This window comes from Dama dama, chromosome 29 (genome assembly GCF_033118175.1).
Source record: "Dama dama isolate Ldn47 chromosome 29, ASM3311817v1, whole genome shotgun sequence".
NCBI lineage: Eukaryota > Metazoa > Chordata > Mammalia > Artiodactyla > Cervidae > Dama > Dama dama.
The window spans coordinates 72225797-72241075 of record NC_083709.1 but is presented as its reverse complement, the minus strand read 5'-3'; the positions used below and the strand labels follow the sequence as shown (position 1 = coordinate 72241075).

Genomic DNA, 15279 nt, shown 5'->3' with positions numbered 1-15279 from the left:
ATTTCATAACACTTTAACAGCTATTTCTAATTGTGGCTCAGTTGAGACGTGAGAGTTTTTCAGTCACTCTATAAAGACTGTAAAGCTGATTTGCACGTAAGGTAATTTGTAAGTATTCTGATCAAAAAGGATATGTTTTTTCTAGCCAACTAAATAGAAATAAAAATTTCTAGACTTTTTGGCAACTACCTGAAACAACCCTGATAACAGTGGACGAGGCTGAACTGCCTTCTTTCTGGTGCAGAAGCTGGCACAGAACAGCTCAGCGAATGTGGGTGCTTTCTATTCCTTAACTCCAGTCATCTCTGATTTTTTTCCAGAGTGGATGTTTGGATTGTTTTTCTTTGCCAACCAAAGCAGTAATTAAGATATTTGAATTAGATACTGTACAGAGCCTCTATGATTTGCAGATTTTTATCCTATTGGGCTTCCCTGGTGGCTCAGAGGTTAAAGCGTCTGCCTGCAATGCAGGAGACCCGGGTTCCATCCCTGAGTCGGGAAGATCTCCTGGAGAAGGACATGGCAACCCACTCCAGTATTCTTGCCTGGAGAATCCCATGGAGGGAGGAGCCTGGTAGGCTACAGTCCTACCAGGGATCGCAAAGAGTCAGACACGACTGAGCGACTTCACTAATAATTGTTAATTAGGTTCCAGAAGTGTTTAACATTCCCTAAATTTTAACATTCAGATCTACACCAAAAAAACATATTTATATATCTACTTTAAAAATATTTTTGACATTATTTCTCTTTATTTATTTATTTTTAATTTGCTATTAAATTGTTATTTCTTTTTAATTTAATTTCACTGGCTTCAGGGCAAAGATAGCAGAGAACAGCTGTCAAGGGAATCTGTTACTCTAAATGTGCTAATGGCTAACTGAGGCCTCTAACATCTCGCTTTAAAAACAATTTTTTTTTAATTTATTTGGCTGAATCAGGTCTTAGTTGCAGTGTGGTTTCTCTAGTTGTGGCCCACAGGCTTAGTTGCCTTGGGCATGGGAGATCTTCATGGACCAGGGATGGAATCCATGTCTCCTGAATTAAAAGGCAAATTCTTTTTTTTTTTTAAAGGCAAATTCGTAACCACTGGACTACCACAGATGTCCTTCTAACATCTCTTATAAGACACAAATTACAAATTAAAATTTTCACTGAAAATTATCATTAAAGAAAGGGAACAAGATAAAATAAAGGAAACAAATAAAAAAGGAACAAAAAAAGGAACAAATAAAAATTGCAGATTTTATTCAATGAGAAGCCTAAAAGTGCCAGGTATTACAGAATTACAATGCATAAAACTTTGTCCAATGCACATGACCTGGTCTTATGGGCCAGTGGCTGGATGCCTCTGCACAGAGGGCTCAGGCCTCTGTGGGGTGTTTGTTTACCTTATTCCTGAATTTTATGCACTGCTATTTTTAGATCTACTAAACTTCTCTAAAGGGATGCCAGGAAGTTTGTGATATAAAAGGCGAAGTATTTAAGGAAATTTAATTGAGTTAAAAAAACAACAAACCAAGAATAACATCAGCAACAGGGTAGACTAGAGTCTCATTCCAACGCCCCCCCCCCCCACCCCCCCACCCCCCGCCACGGAGACACGTCCTTAAAAGTGATACAGAGGACTATTTGCCTTTGAGATAACTGCACAAGCAGTTAAGAGACAGCCGCACCCCAGGTAAAGACAAAGCCAAGAAGGAAAGGGTGAGTAAGAAAATTCTTTGTATTTGACTTCTGTACTTCCTCCTCCTTACCACCGCAGCCTGGTCTAGTTCCCAACTCCTGGCTGCTCCTCCATGAGGGAAAGAGGAGGATGGGGCCTGTGTTGGAGGTTCTGGCTTCCCCAGGGACTGGTCTGGATGACTCAGGGCTCTAAAGGGAATGGCAGGTTAAGGGCCGGGGAGAACAAAGACAGCAGGTGGCATGTTACAGAACCAAAGAGCTTTGGAGTGAAAGTGAAAGGTGATCAGTTGTGTCCAACTCTTTGGACCCCATGGACTATATACAGTCCAAGGAATTCTCTAGGCTGGAATACTAGGAATACCAGAGTGAGTAGCCTTTCCCTTCTCCAGGGGATCTTCCCAACCCAGGGATCAAACCCAGGGCTCCTGCATTGTAGGCAGATTCTTTACCAGCTGAGCCACAAGGGAAGTCCAAGAATACTGACTGGAATGGGTAGCCTATCCCTTCTCCAGCGGATTTCCCGATCCAGGAATCGAACCGGGGTCTCATGCACTGCAGGCGGATTCCACCAACTGAGCTATCAGGGAAGCCCTCCAAAGAACATTATACTTCCCCAAATAAACCAGCCTTATAATTGAGTAGGATCCTACGGGACCTTCCAGGGCCAGACCCCTCCCCCATATCCTCTGCTAAACTTAGCTCCTCCCTGAAATACCTAAAGAATAATCTCTAGTGAGTATTTCCTGAGTTTTTTCACATGCTAAAACTACCACCAAATGGAAGAAATCAACTCTCTGATGAACACATGACCTCCAGATTTCTTAAGGATTGATAATGTTAGCCCCTGTGACACTGCCCTGTTACCACACCATTAATCAATCAGAGAATTGTGCACAAGTTGGGGACTTGCCTTGTGACCCCCTCCTCCCTCATCTGGCCTTTAAAAATGGTTTGCTGAAACTCTTTGGGGAGTTTGGGGCATTTTGAGCAAAAGTCACCCATTCTCCTTATTCAGCCCAGCAATAAACCTTTCTTTGCTCCGGTCTATGATGTTTAGGTCTGTTTGGCCACATTGTGCATTGGGCACATGAATTTGCATTGGGTAAAAATGCCACTTGAAGAATCTAAAGTATCCAAACTCATAGAAAAAAATGGGTTGCCAGGCCTGAGGGAAGGAAGTGGAAAGTTGTTTGTTGTCAACTACAGAGATTCAGTTTTCCAAGACAAAAATTTCTAGAGATATGTTGCAGTACAATTTGAATATAGCTAATGGCAGTGAACTGTATACTTAAAAATGGCTAAGATAGTAAATTTAATGTTATGTATTTTTTACCACAGTTAAAAATCCCTGGTAGCTCAGATGGTAAAAATTCCGCCTGCAGTGGGGGAGACCTGGGTTAGATCCCTGGGTCAGGAAGATCCCCTGGAGGAGGACATGGCAACCGACTCCTGTGATCTTGCCTGGAGAATCCCTGTGGACAGAGGAGCCTGGTGGGCTACAGCCCATGGGGTCAGAAGCAGTCAGACACAACTGAGCAACTAAGCCCACACACCTATTATAATGTAATTTACATATAAATAGATATAAGTACATAATTATATAAAATATAACATGAATATATAATATATATAATTAAAATAAAATACAATAATATATATATATATGGAGAAAAAAGGTCACCTAACTGAATTGATAACTCAATGGTTGTATTTTTAAGTAAGACATTTTGGTTTCTGGTAAAAACAAAAAAGAAATCTAATGGCAATATTTTAAGCTTAAGAAAAAAGTCACCTGATACTCTGTTAAAAATAAACAACTCAAGCCCCAGAATCACAACTATTGAAGCCCACAAGTCGAGGGAGCGCTTGCTCCCCAACAAGAGAAGGAAGCCACTGCAATGAGAAGCCGGAGCACCGCAGCAAAGAATAACCCCTGCTTGCTGCAGCTAGAGGAAACCCACCCTCAGCAGTGAAGACCCAGCACACCTCAAAATAGACAAATGCATGTTAAAAATGATCTACCCCAAAGAGATCTTTGACTCAAGGTGACACATTCTTTTATTGTATACTTGGTTCTCTAAGTTGGAACACTTTGATGTTGTGCATCCCATCTTCTATCATCAGCAAACTGTCCCAGTTATCAACAACTACTGCAGCCAGGGGCTGGGGGTGGGATGGAGAGGGAGAAGGGGGACTGAGTGTTTAATGTGGACAGAGATGCAATTTAGGAAAGTGAAAAATTCAGGAGACAGATGGTGAGTCCTGCACACCAATGTGAATGTACTTAGTCCGACTGAACTGTACAGTTGAATATGGTTAAAATAGTATGCTTTAAATTATGTGACTTTTACCATGATAAAAAAAAAAGAAAAGAAATTAAAGCACTGCTAAGCTTCCCCAGTACAAGGAGGCTCTTCGCAGCTCTATTTCTACAAGTCTCAAGGACATCTATAACTCCTCAGTCTTTAGTCCTAGATTTGGAGGAAGGAATCAAATTCAAATTCAATTCTGTTGATTTAGTCCTAAATATTTGAGGTTTTCCCAAAGAGTCACCCTCAAGGAAGACTAAGCTGATGCCTGTCTGTGTCTTACATTCCATCACATATATTCACATACACTTGGCTCAAAACCTTAAGAGCCATATTCTTGCCCATGAACTCCTGAGACTCTAGAATAGAAAATAGAGACTCATGAATAGAAAGATCTTGAATTGATCTGTGTGCAGAAAGAAAAAGATGGCTTGTTTTAACAAACTATCAGATGGGATTATGGATGTCCCTCAGGCAAGGTTACCTTCTGGAAAACCCAAGCTTCTAGTATGTGAACTGTTAGTTGCTCAGTCATGTCCAACTCTTTGTGACCCAGTGGACTACAGCCCACAGGGCTCCTCCGTCCATGGAATTCTACAGGCAAGCATGCTGGAGTGGGTTATCCTTTCCTTCTCCAGGGATCATCCTGACCCAGGGATAGAACCTGGGCCTTCCACATTACAGGCAGATTCTTTACTGTCTGAGCCACAGCAGAGGCCAAACTTTTAAATAACCCATGGGGGTCTCAAAATCATTAGTGGGAGGCCGAAATCATGCTGTCTTCCCAAGGGGAGTCTCTCTAAGCTATTTCAGATGTCTGTTTGAAAAACTAGGATAAGCTTTGAAGTAAGTGTCAACCAAAAAAAAAAAAAAAAAAGCATAACCTAATAGCTGAGAATTTTAAATAGTTTTATTTGGTGGATTTTCTGAAGAATTCAAGCCATGGGTGCACCCTTTTGGGTAGCTCTGAGAGACTGCTGCAAAGACGTAGGAGAAGTGTCAGGATGTAGAGGGGTTTTTGCAATAAAGTCCAGGTAGTGGAAACATCAAAAAGTTAAAGAAATGAAAGAAAACCAGATATGGTGAGTTAATGGTGAGTTAATGAATTGAGTACTTTTCCTTTCTGTGAGTGGGAAGATGCAAGAGCAAGAGCTGGGCTCATTGATATCACTTCTTTATATGCACCTTAGCTGTCTAGAGCGAGTATCCTGTTTTCTCCATCCTGAATACCCCCAGGGCTCATCGTGTAGTGGCTCATTGGCTGCAACATCCTTTGTTTACTGACATTGCGGGCAACATTTTTAACTCACATGAGTTATCCCATCTTAAAAGGTAAGTTAGAAAGTCATTCCTGAATATCCCTGATATGAAAAATAGGAAGACATTTATGCCAGATAAAACACGTAAATGTAAAGACCTCATTCTGTTCTTTCATTTATCATTTACACTTTGGACATTGATAAAGAGAAGTTATGATATTTAAGAAATTATTGGTTTGGGGTCTTCAGTGTTATATTTTCTGCCTACCTCATAGGCTTTGGGATAAGTGCTTTGAAATTCTTCAGTTCTATTTCTTGTCAAATATTTTCCTAGTTGAGTGGGTTGACGTGTGACTCATTCCTTGTCGATTGTGGAAAAAAGACGATCCTCCTCCTCATTATGGCCGCAGCAGGTGTAGCTGAGGAAACCCGTAGAGAAATGGAAAGACACGTATTCACATGGGCCATTGGAGACATGATGGATCCATGCAAATCAAATGGGGCATTTTGACATCTTAGAGAGAGTGTAAACTCGGGTTCTATCAAGATGCCTGTGCACTCCCTCCTGTTACTGATGTCTCAGGGTGCATTGCATTATAGAGTGGACACAAAATGCTGTCTCAGGGCCAAATCGAGCCCAAAGACAGAATCCTCTGGAGGTCTCACCAAGACTGGTGTTAACTTAAAAAAATGCACAACATGAGAGTTGCAAGTTAAATTTTATTTGGGGCAAAATGAGGACTGCAGCCCAGGAGACAGTACCTCAGATAGCTCTAAGAAATGGTTCCAAACTGGGGGGGGGGGGGGGGGGGGGGGGTCAGTATATACATGATTTTAGTGAAGAAGGAGTACATGAAATCAACCACTATTTTTTGCAGAAGGTTTTCTGCTAGTCACAGGGAGCAGCTGTCACTGTGAAGGATTTTAGTGCTTTTTTAGAAATGAGGAGATACAAGAAATGGTCTTATAAAATCACCTCCTGAAAATGAGAGAGTCATTTCCTAGGCAGGTTGGTAAGAAGTTTAGGGGTCCCCAAGGAGGAGAGGTCTGGAATATTCAAGGAGGAAGAAAGGACAAACTTTCTACTTTTCTCCTCTACATTCCTTAGGATTATATAAGGATAATGTATTCTGCCTGAGGACAGTCTTTGGATTAAACCCTCTGGCTAATTCTGTTATATTAAAACATAAATTATGGGAGTAGGTCTGGTCTTTACAAGGATGTATTCTGCCTGAGGAAAGTCTTTGGATTAAACCTTCTGGCCAACTGTTATCTTCAGCTCAGATCAGTTCAGTCACTCAGTCGTGTCCCACTCTTTGCGACCCCATGAATTGCAGCATGCCAGGCCTCCCGGTCCATCACCAACTCCCGGAGTTTACTCAGACTCATGCCCATCGAGTCAGTGATGCCATCCAGCCATCTCATCCTCTGTCATCCCCTTCTCCTTCTGCCCCCGATCCCTCCCAGCATCAGGGTTTTTTCCAATGAGTCAACTCTTCACATGAGGTGGCCAAAGTACTGGAGTTTCAGCTTCAGCATCAGTCCTTCCAATGAACACCCAGGACTGATCTCCTTTAGGATGGACTGGTTGGACCTCCTTTCAGTCCAAGGGACTCTCAAGAGTCTTCTCCAACACCACAGTTCAAAAGCATCAATTTTCGGCGCTCAGCTTTCTTTATAGTCCAACTCTCACATCTATACATGACCACTGGAAAAACCATAGCCTTGACCAGACGGACCTTTGTTGGCAAAGTAATGTCTCTGCTTTTTAATATGCTGTCTAGTTTGGTCATAACTTTCCTTCCAAGGAGTAGCATCTTTTAATTTCATGGCTGCAATAACCATATGCAGTGATTTTGGAGCCCAAAAAAATAAAGTCTGACACTGTTTCTACTGCCTCCCCATCTGTTTCCCATGAGGTGATGGGACCAGATGCCATGATCTTAGTTTTCTGAATGTTAAGCTTTAAGCCAACTTTTTCACTCTCCTCTTTCACTTTCATCAAGAGGCTTTTTAGTTCCTCTTCACTCTCTGCTGTAAGGGTGGTGTCATCTGCATATCTGAGGTTATTGATATTTCTCCTGGCAATCTTGATTCCAGCTTGTGCTTATTCCAGCCCAGCGTTTCTCATGATGTACTCTGCATAGAAGTTAAATAAACAGGGTGACAATATACAGCCTTGACATTCTCCTTTTCCTATTTGGAACCAGTCTGTTGTTCCATGTCCAGTTCTAACTGTTGCTTCCTGACCTGCATACAGGTTTCTCAGGAGGCAGGTCAGGTGGTCTGGTATTCCCATCTCTTTCAGAATTTTCCACAGCTTATTGTGATCCACCCAGTCAAAGGCTTTGGCATAGTCAATAAAGCAGAAATAGATGTTTTTCTGCAACTCTCTTGCTTTTTCGATGATCCAGCGGATGTTGGCAATTTGATCTCTGGTTCCTCTGCCTTTTCTAAAACCAGCTTGTACATCTGGAAGTTCTCAGTTCACGTATTGCTGAAGCCTGGCTTGGAGAATTTTGAGCATTACTTTACTAGTGTGAGAGATGAGTGCAATTGTGCGGTAGTTTGAGCATTCTTTGGCATTGCCTTTCTTCAGGATTGGAATGAAAACTGACTTTTTCCAGTCCTGTGGCCACTGCTGAGTTTTCAAAATTTGCTGGCATATTGAGTGCAGCACTTTCACAGTATCATCTTTCAGGATTTGAAATAGCTCAACTGGAATACCATCACATCCACAAGCTCTGTTCGTAGTGATGCTTTCTAAGGCCCACTTGACTTCACATTTCAGGATGTCTGGCTCTAGGTCAGTGATCACACCATTGTGATTATCTGGGTCATGAAGATCTTTTTTGTACAGTTCTGTGTATTCTTGCCACCTCTTCTTAATATCTTCTGCTTCTCTTAGGTCCATACCATTTCTGTCCTTTATTGAACCCATCTTTGCCTGAAATGTTCCCTTGATATCTCTAATTTTCTTGAAGAGATCTCTAGTCTTTCCCATTCTGTTGTTTTCCTCTATTTCTTTGCATTGATCGCTGAGGAAGGCTTTCTTATCTCTCCTGGCTATTCTTTGGAACTCTGCATTCAAACGGGAATATCTTTCCCTTTCTCCTTTGCTTTTTGCTTCTCTTCTCACAGCTATTTGTAAGGCCGCCTCAGACAACCATTTTGCCTTTTTGCATTTCTTTTCCATGGGGATGGTCTTGATCCCTGTCTCCTGTACGATGTCACGAATCTCCATCCTTAGTTCATCAGTCTCTCTATCAGATCTAGTCCCTTAAATCTGTTTCTCACTTCCACTGTATAGTCATAAGGGATTTGATTCAGGTAATACCTGAATGGTCTAGTGGTTTTCCTTACTTTCTTCAGTTTAAGTCTGAATGTGGCAATAAGGAGTTCATGATCTGAGCCACAGTCAGCTCCTGGTCTTGTTTTTGCTGACTGTATAGAGCTTCTCCATCTTTGGCTGAAAAGAATATAGTGAATCTGATTTCATTGTTGACCATCTGGTGATGTCCATGTGTAGTTTTCTCTTGTGTTGTTGGAAGAGGGTGTTTGCTATGACCAGTGCATTCTCATGGCAAAACTCTACTAGCCTTTGCCCTGCTTCATTCCATACTCCAAGGCCATATTAGCCTGTTATTCCAAGTGTTTCTTGACTTCCTACTTTTGCATTCCAGTCCCCTATAATGAAAAAGACATCTTTTTAGGGTGTTAGTTCTAAAGGGTCTTGTAGGTCTTCATAGAACCATTCAACTTCAGCTTCTGCAGCATTACTTGTTGGGGCATAGGCTTGGATTACCGTGATATTGAATGGTTTGCCTAGGAAATGAACAGAGATCATTCTGTCATTTTTGAGATTGCATCCAAGTACTGCATTTCGGACTCTTTTGTTGACCATGATGGCTACTCCATTTCTTCTAAGGGATTCCTGCCCACAGTAGTAGATATAATGGTCATCTGAGTTAAATTCACCCATTCTGTTATCTTAAAATGTAAATTATGGGAGTAGGTCTGGTGAGGTCTTTACAACCTCCAGACATTCTTTGGATTCATTGGAGAGTATATAACTCCATTGCTAACACTAGCAAGCGGGTACTCTTTCTACCCCCTCTTCTGATGTCTATGTCAGAAGCTTTCTCTATTTCCTTTATACTTTAATAAAACTTTATTGCACAAAAGCTCTGAGAGATCTAGCCTCGTCTCTGGCCCCGAATTGAATTCTTCTCCTCCAGAGGCCAAGAACCCCAGCGTCTTTGTGTGATTCAGAAACAACCTTTCAAAAATATCTAACTATCTAAAGACCTGTTCTGCCCATTTTCTAGAGCACATGCATGCATGCTAAGTCAGTGCAGTTGTGTCCGACTCTTTGTGACCCCATGAGCTGTAGCCTACCATGGGATTCTCCAAGCAAGAATACAGGAGTGGGTTGTCATGCCCTCCTCCAGGGGATCTTCCTGACCCAGTGATCAAATACACATCTCTCATGTCTCCTGCACTGACAGATGGGTTCTTTACCACTAGCATCACCTGGGAAGCTGCTTTCCAGAGCACAAAATGCTTCATTTCTGCTCTCCACCCAGAACTCCATTCAGTGGTGTGTTGAAAATCAGCAGTTGCAGCAGCACATGATATAATCTTGTAGAGGTGCATGGCAAGTGCCAATTTGTAGTTGACACTGGATATAAATCATCAATGCCACTCCTACAACAAACCCCGCTGAGAAATCACTCCTGGGGCCCTGGTTTCCCAGCAGCACCATGTGTCAGTGTTCCTCCTGCCCTGACAGGGTGTGGACCTTGCAGATGCTTTAGCAAGGGCTCATGCCAAGTTCATTTCTTCTGGACTGAGACCTCAAAGCAATATCCACTCGCTTTGTGATTTGCACAGTGCATCTTCCAGCCTTCGTGATGACCTGGCGCCTGAGCCTACCTGGGCTGCCTCATGGGTCTCCCTCCTCTAGTCTCGCCCCTGCTCTCCATCTCATTCTTACTGCTACCATGTGTAGAGTTCTAAAGATGTCTGGTTCTCCTGGGAACTTTCCATAACGTCCCACTGCCTACAAAGTGAAGACCAAATTTCCCAGCAAGGCCTCAAGGCTCTGAGTTTCCACACAAGGCTACATTCAGGGGAGAAGGAAATGGTAACCCACTCCAGTGTTCTTGCCTGGAAAATCCCATGGACAGAGGAGCCTGGCGGGCTACAGTCCTTGGGGTCACAAAGAGTTGGATATGACACACACACCACATTCAGGACATCTGCTTCTCCCTGCTCCCTAAAAATGTCCTTGTCTTCCATCTCTCTGTACCTCCAAATTTGGTTTCATCAGGTGGAAGGGCTACAGCCAGAGCCGCTCCATGGTCCCCATATGCAAAAGAGCCCACATTTGGTTTAATGTTCTGTTGCTATTTTAAATTCTTGACACTTTTCAAAAAAGAGTCTTTCATTTTCGTCATGCATTAAAACAGCAGTCCTCCTAACTTAGCCCCTCATCCCATACAGGCCTAAGGTTTGGTTCAACAGCCTTTGTGAATTTCCTCTTCTCTACCCAGATGCTCATGAAACCTTTTCCATGTACAGACACACTTTGTAGTATGTGTCTTGCTCCTGCGTAGTATATCACTGGCCTTCAAAAAAAAAGTGTTGGACTTCCCTGGTAGTACAGTGGATGGGGATCCACCCACCAATGCAGGGGACACAGGTTCAATCCCAGGTCCAGGAAGATTCCACCTGCTGACTAGCAAGTAAGCCCGTGCCTCACAACTAGGGAACCGGAGCACCTAGAACCCATGATCCACAGCAAGAGACGTCATCGCACTAAGTCCTTGCCCCGCAACAAAGAGCAGTCCCCACTTACTGCAACTAGAGAAAGCCCGTGCGCAGCAGCAAAGATGCAACACAATCAGCAATAAGTAAATAAATACATAAATGTTTTAAAAAGCAAAACAACAACCAAAATATATATTAATTGAACAAATGAGTAATTTTTGCCCTGCTTAGCTGAAGAGGGAACAAGTATCTCTAAAAGTACTTAAAAGATTTTAAAATATTCAATCAGAGATAACTGAACAAATTCTGCCCATGGAATGCTTAGATAAATATAGAATATAAACATAAATATCAAACAGTCCTTATAAGTCATAGATTTTGACTAAATATTAAAGAAACATGGAAATTGAAAAAAATGATTAGGTCCATTACTCAGGAAACTAAGATTTTTTTTTTAATCAGTTATTTGAAACTTTGTTTTCCCTCTAGCTTAAATAAAGGTAATTCACACTGATTTCCCCAGGTTTCAAGTAAGCCCTCTTTAAACTAATTTATAGCCCAGAATCTTTAAGGATTTTTTTTTTCCTGACTATGCAACCTGGAAATCTTAGTTCCCTGCCCAGGGATCAAATCTGTGCCCCTTGCGGGGGGAGCATGGAGTCTTAACCACTGGACCACCACGGGAGTCGCATGGGCATTTTGTCCCCAGAGTGATTCTGAGAGTCTAGCTTTTTTCAGCTGCTCCACTGTTCTCATGGTTCACTCTGGACCATTTGCTCTGCTTAGGTGAGGGTTAAGATAATGGGAGCAGGGCCTGGCTTTCCTGGGCAGTGACAGTAGAAGGGACAAGAATTGATGACATGGTGGGTAACATGTCTAGGCAATGTGTTTTGTTTAGCTGGACAGTATTAAAAATCATGTGATTTTTGAAGAAAATCCAAGATGCTAAATTTCTTAAAAAGAGTGTCTGGTCTGGGAGCATACCTAGGTCTGGAGAAGTGTAGTCTTGGGAAGGGCCTGTGTTTAATGGTTTGTGGAGCCTCATGAGGAGCTTCCTAGGTGGCTCAGCTGGTAAAGAATCCCCCTGCAATGCAGGAGACCCCGGTTTGATTCCCGGGTCGAGAAGATCACCTAAGGGATAGGCTACCCACTCCAGTATTCTTGGGCTTCCCCAGTAGCTCAGATGGTAAAGAATCCACCTGCAGTGTGGGAGACATCGGTTTGACCCCTGGGTTGGGAAGATGCCCTGGAGGAGAGCAGGCAACCCACTCCATTATTCTTGCCTGGAGAATCTCCGTGGACAGAGGAGGCTGCGGGCTACAGTCATGGGGTCGCAGAGAGTCGGTCATGACTGAGCGGCAAAGCACAGCGCAGCGCGGAGCCGCACGGACCCTCCGTGTCTCATGCCAGTTACCATGGATGGTCACCTTTGCACTCCCCGGAAACATTTCTCTAAGCCAATATCTTTAAAAGACAGGAATTACAGAGGTGACAGAGCTGTGACTCCAGTTTTAAATGCCAAGAATACTCTGCCGGTGAAACATGTGCCACTTCCCACTCTGAGACGCTGGTTTTCCTGCTCGCTAACAACTAGCTCTGTTTGAGCAGCAACTTCTTTCGGTACAAACTCTTAAAGCAAAGCAAATGAAACAAATCACCTTTCTCCTTTCCCTTAGCATGCTAAGTTCCCTAGAATCCCTTAGGATAAGAGAATCATAATCCCATGACATTTTGAAACAGTACAAAGTCATTCTCCTGAAATGGTCATTAAATTAGCTAGTGGTAGAGAATGTGGTGAACTTACTTTGTTCCTCCATTAGTGATTGTTATACAAGGACAATTTTAGAATGCAGAATAACTTAGCAAAAATACTGGAATTTTTTTTTTTTTTTGTGGGGTAGGGAGTCAAAAAAACAATTGACTAAAATATGCCAGTATAATTAATCCTATCTTCATCTATGGAATATTTTAGATATGGTATTAAATATAATGGAGCAGCTTCTTTTCTTTCTTCTTCACACTGAATTCTCAAATCATTGGGCTTTACTGAAAATACATAATTTCAGTAAAAGGTAGACTTGCACTCTCCTTTTAAATTGTTAGTCATTAGAAAGGAAGTTGCAGTGGAATAATCAAAGATGAATAACCAAAAAAAAAAAAAAAAAAAGGGAATTTCATTGTTAAATGGACTGCATATGTCCAGCTGTGGTGTGGCATGAAGAAGAGCTCTGAGATTTGAGTGAAGATGGAAATTTTTTTTCCTGATTTGATCACCAGTCAGCAGAGTAGGCCTGGGAAAGTTGCTCCTCCACTTCTGGCACATGTTTTCCATCTAAAAATGAGACAATAGAATATAGCCTCCATGAGGTCACTGAGCAAATTAAATGAGACAATAAATGTGAAAATGCCTTGTAAAATGTAAAGTCTTACAGAAATGGAAGTATAGCAGAATATGTGTAGAATAATCTATCTGTAAAATGGAGTTTCTCAAAACTCATCACACCAGGACTTTGTGCAGATCCTGGTACCCACCTCAGCCGTCCTTGCCAAGCCTGTGTGATTGGAATGACCTTTATATGATGAAAAAGCCTGCCATCGCTGCCCTTACTGATAGTAAGAACTGTGAACTTTAAGAATGAATTAGTCTCAATTTGGTCCAGTATGATTGATTTAATTCTTAAATTAAGTAAACCCTCTGAGAGCTGGTATTGAGCCAAGCACAATGATAAGCACACAAAAGAAGTGTTCAAGTACCTACAATTGATTGATTGCTTATGGTTATAGGACCACATTAAAAAGGTTGCCTTCAACTGGCCTACTGAGGTAACCTTATTTCTTTCTTTTCATGATGGAAAAATCAACCTTCATCTACCATCAACTGCCTTTGTAAGGAAAGGTCATACAATTTGAAAGCATGAAGACTTGTAAAGACGATGGTCAGAGCTTAGCTCTCCAGCAAGAATCCGGTGCTTTTGTTGGAGGAGAAATTCTGAGATGGAGCTTGTTCTTGGGAAGAGTGAACTGTCCTGTAGGCTAGAGTGGTTGATGTCTAGATGGACCAATGATGCAATGCCCTGCCAGGGGTGCTCACCTGAGATCATATGTAATGGGCACTAGTCAAAGTCTCTCTCCAATTACTGACATGTCATGCTTAACCCAATAAGATTTTCTTACCCTCTTCTGGCAATTCCAGACGATTCCCTGATTCGTCTGAGTAGGGATTCCCTGGTGGCTCAGACGGTAAAGCATCTGCCTGCGATGTAGGAGACCCAGGTTCAATTCCTGGGTTGGGAAGATCCCCTGGAAAAGGAAACGGCAACCCACTCCAGTACTCTTTGCTTAGAAAATTCCATGGATGGAGGAGCCTGGTGGGCTACAGTCCATGGGGTCACAAAGAGTCAGACATGACTGAGTGACTTCACTTTCTTTCTGGCAATTCCAAGGCTTCCTTAGAAATGGAGAACATCTTCTTGACACTTTCTTTGTCCCAGAGAATCCTTGGCAAAGGACAGTAGATGATCCCTTCCTTCTTGAAAATATTGGGGATTCTGTATCAGCCAAGATTCTGTCATTACCCGATCACTGACACCAGAATGATTAAAAGTACTAATATATGAATCATGTGCCCTTCCTTGCCACTCAGATGGGTTCAGAGGGAAGAGGCATTTTCCCTTAAAAAAAAAAAAAAAAAAAAATCAGGTAATGGTAGCCACAAAAATCAGGAGTGGTTGCTTTTTAACTGGATTAGTGATTATCCACAACAGTGCTATTAAGACTCTCCCACCAACATGTCAGTGACACTCTTGAATTTTTCCCACTGCTGGAGATTTAAATGTTTGAATGCCATATTCCACCTTAAAAAATCTCAAAGAGGTTGTTTGCAGGGGGTTTTTCTACTAGATGCTGAAGTTATTTCCAGCAATAAGAGTAAAGGAAAATGGAAGAAGGTAGATAAGCAGTTTCCATGGAAATTTTAATACGGACTCACAGATAGATAGAGTAATGAGGTAGATTACACATGCTGACCATCATTTATTTTAATAAACCCCACAGTAAACTCTTTTGACCTGTCTTGAAATTTCCTTCCAATGTGTAGCTTTTATTATTCCCTATTCATCTATCTAGAGTGGCTAGTGATTAAACTCCTTAAGATGAAAAACTTTGGTTGGCCTTTTTGGCGAACCAGATAGGAAAAAAGAAGACAGAAAGCCAGAACTCTAGTCTGACTTTAACTTTTTAGAGAAAAGATTATC

The 15279-nt window shown here is 42.0% G+C and overlaps 1 non-coding gene across 1 annotated transcript; it reads left to right on the top strand.

Moving 5' to 3' along the window:
* Window positions 1-14248: 14248 nt before the first annotated feature.
* Window positions 14249-14320, top strand: TRNAR-GCG (transfer RNA arginine (anticodon GCG)). Its single transcript has one exon. It is a non-coding gene; the product is annotated as a tRNA-Arg (tRNA).
* Window positions 14321-15279: the final 959 nt, after the last annotated feature.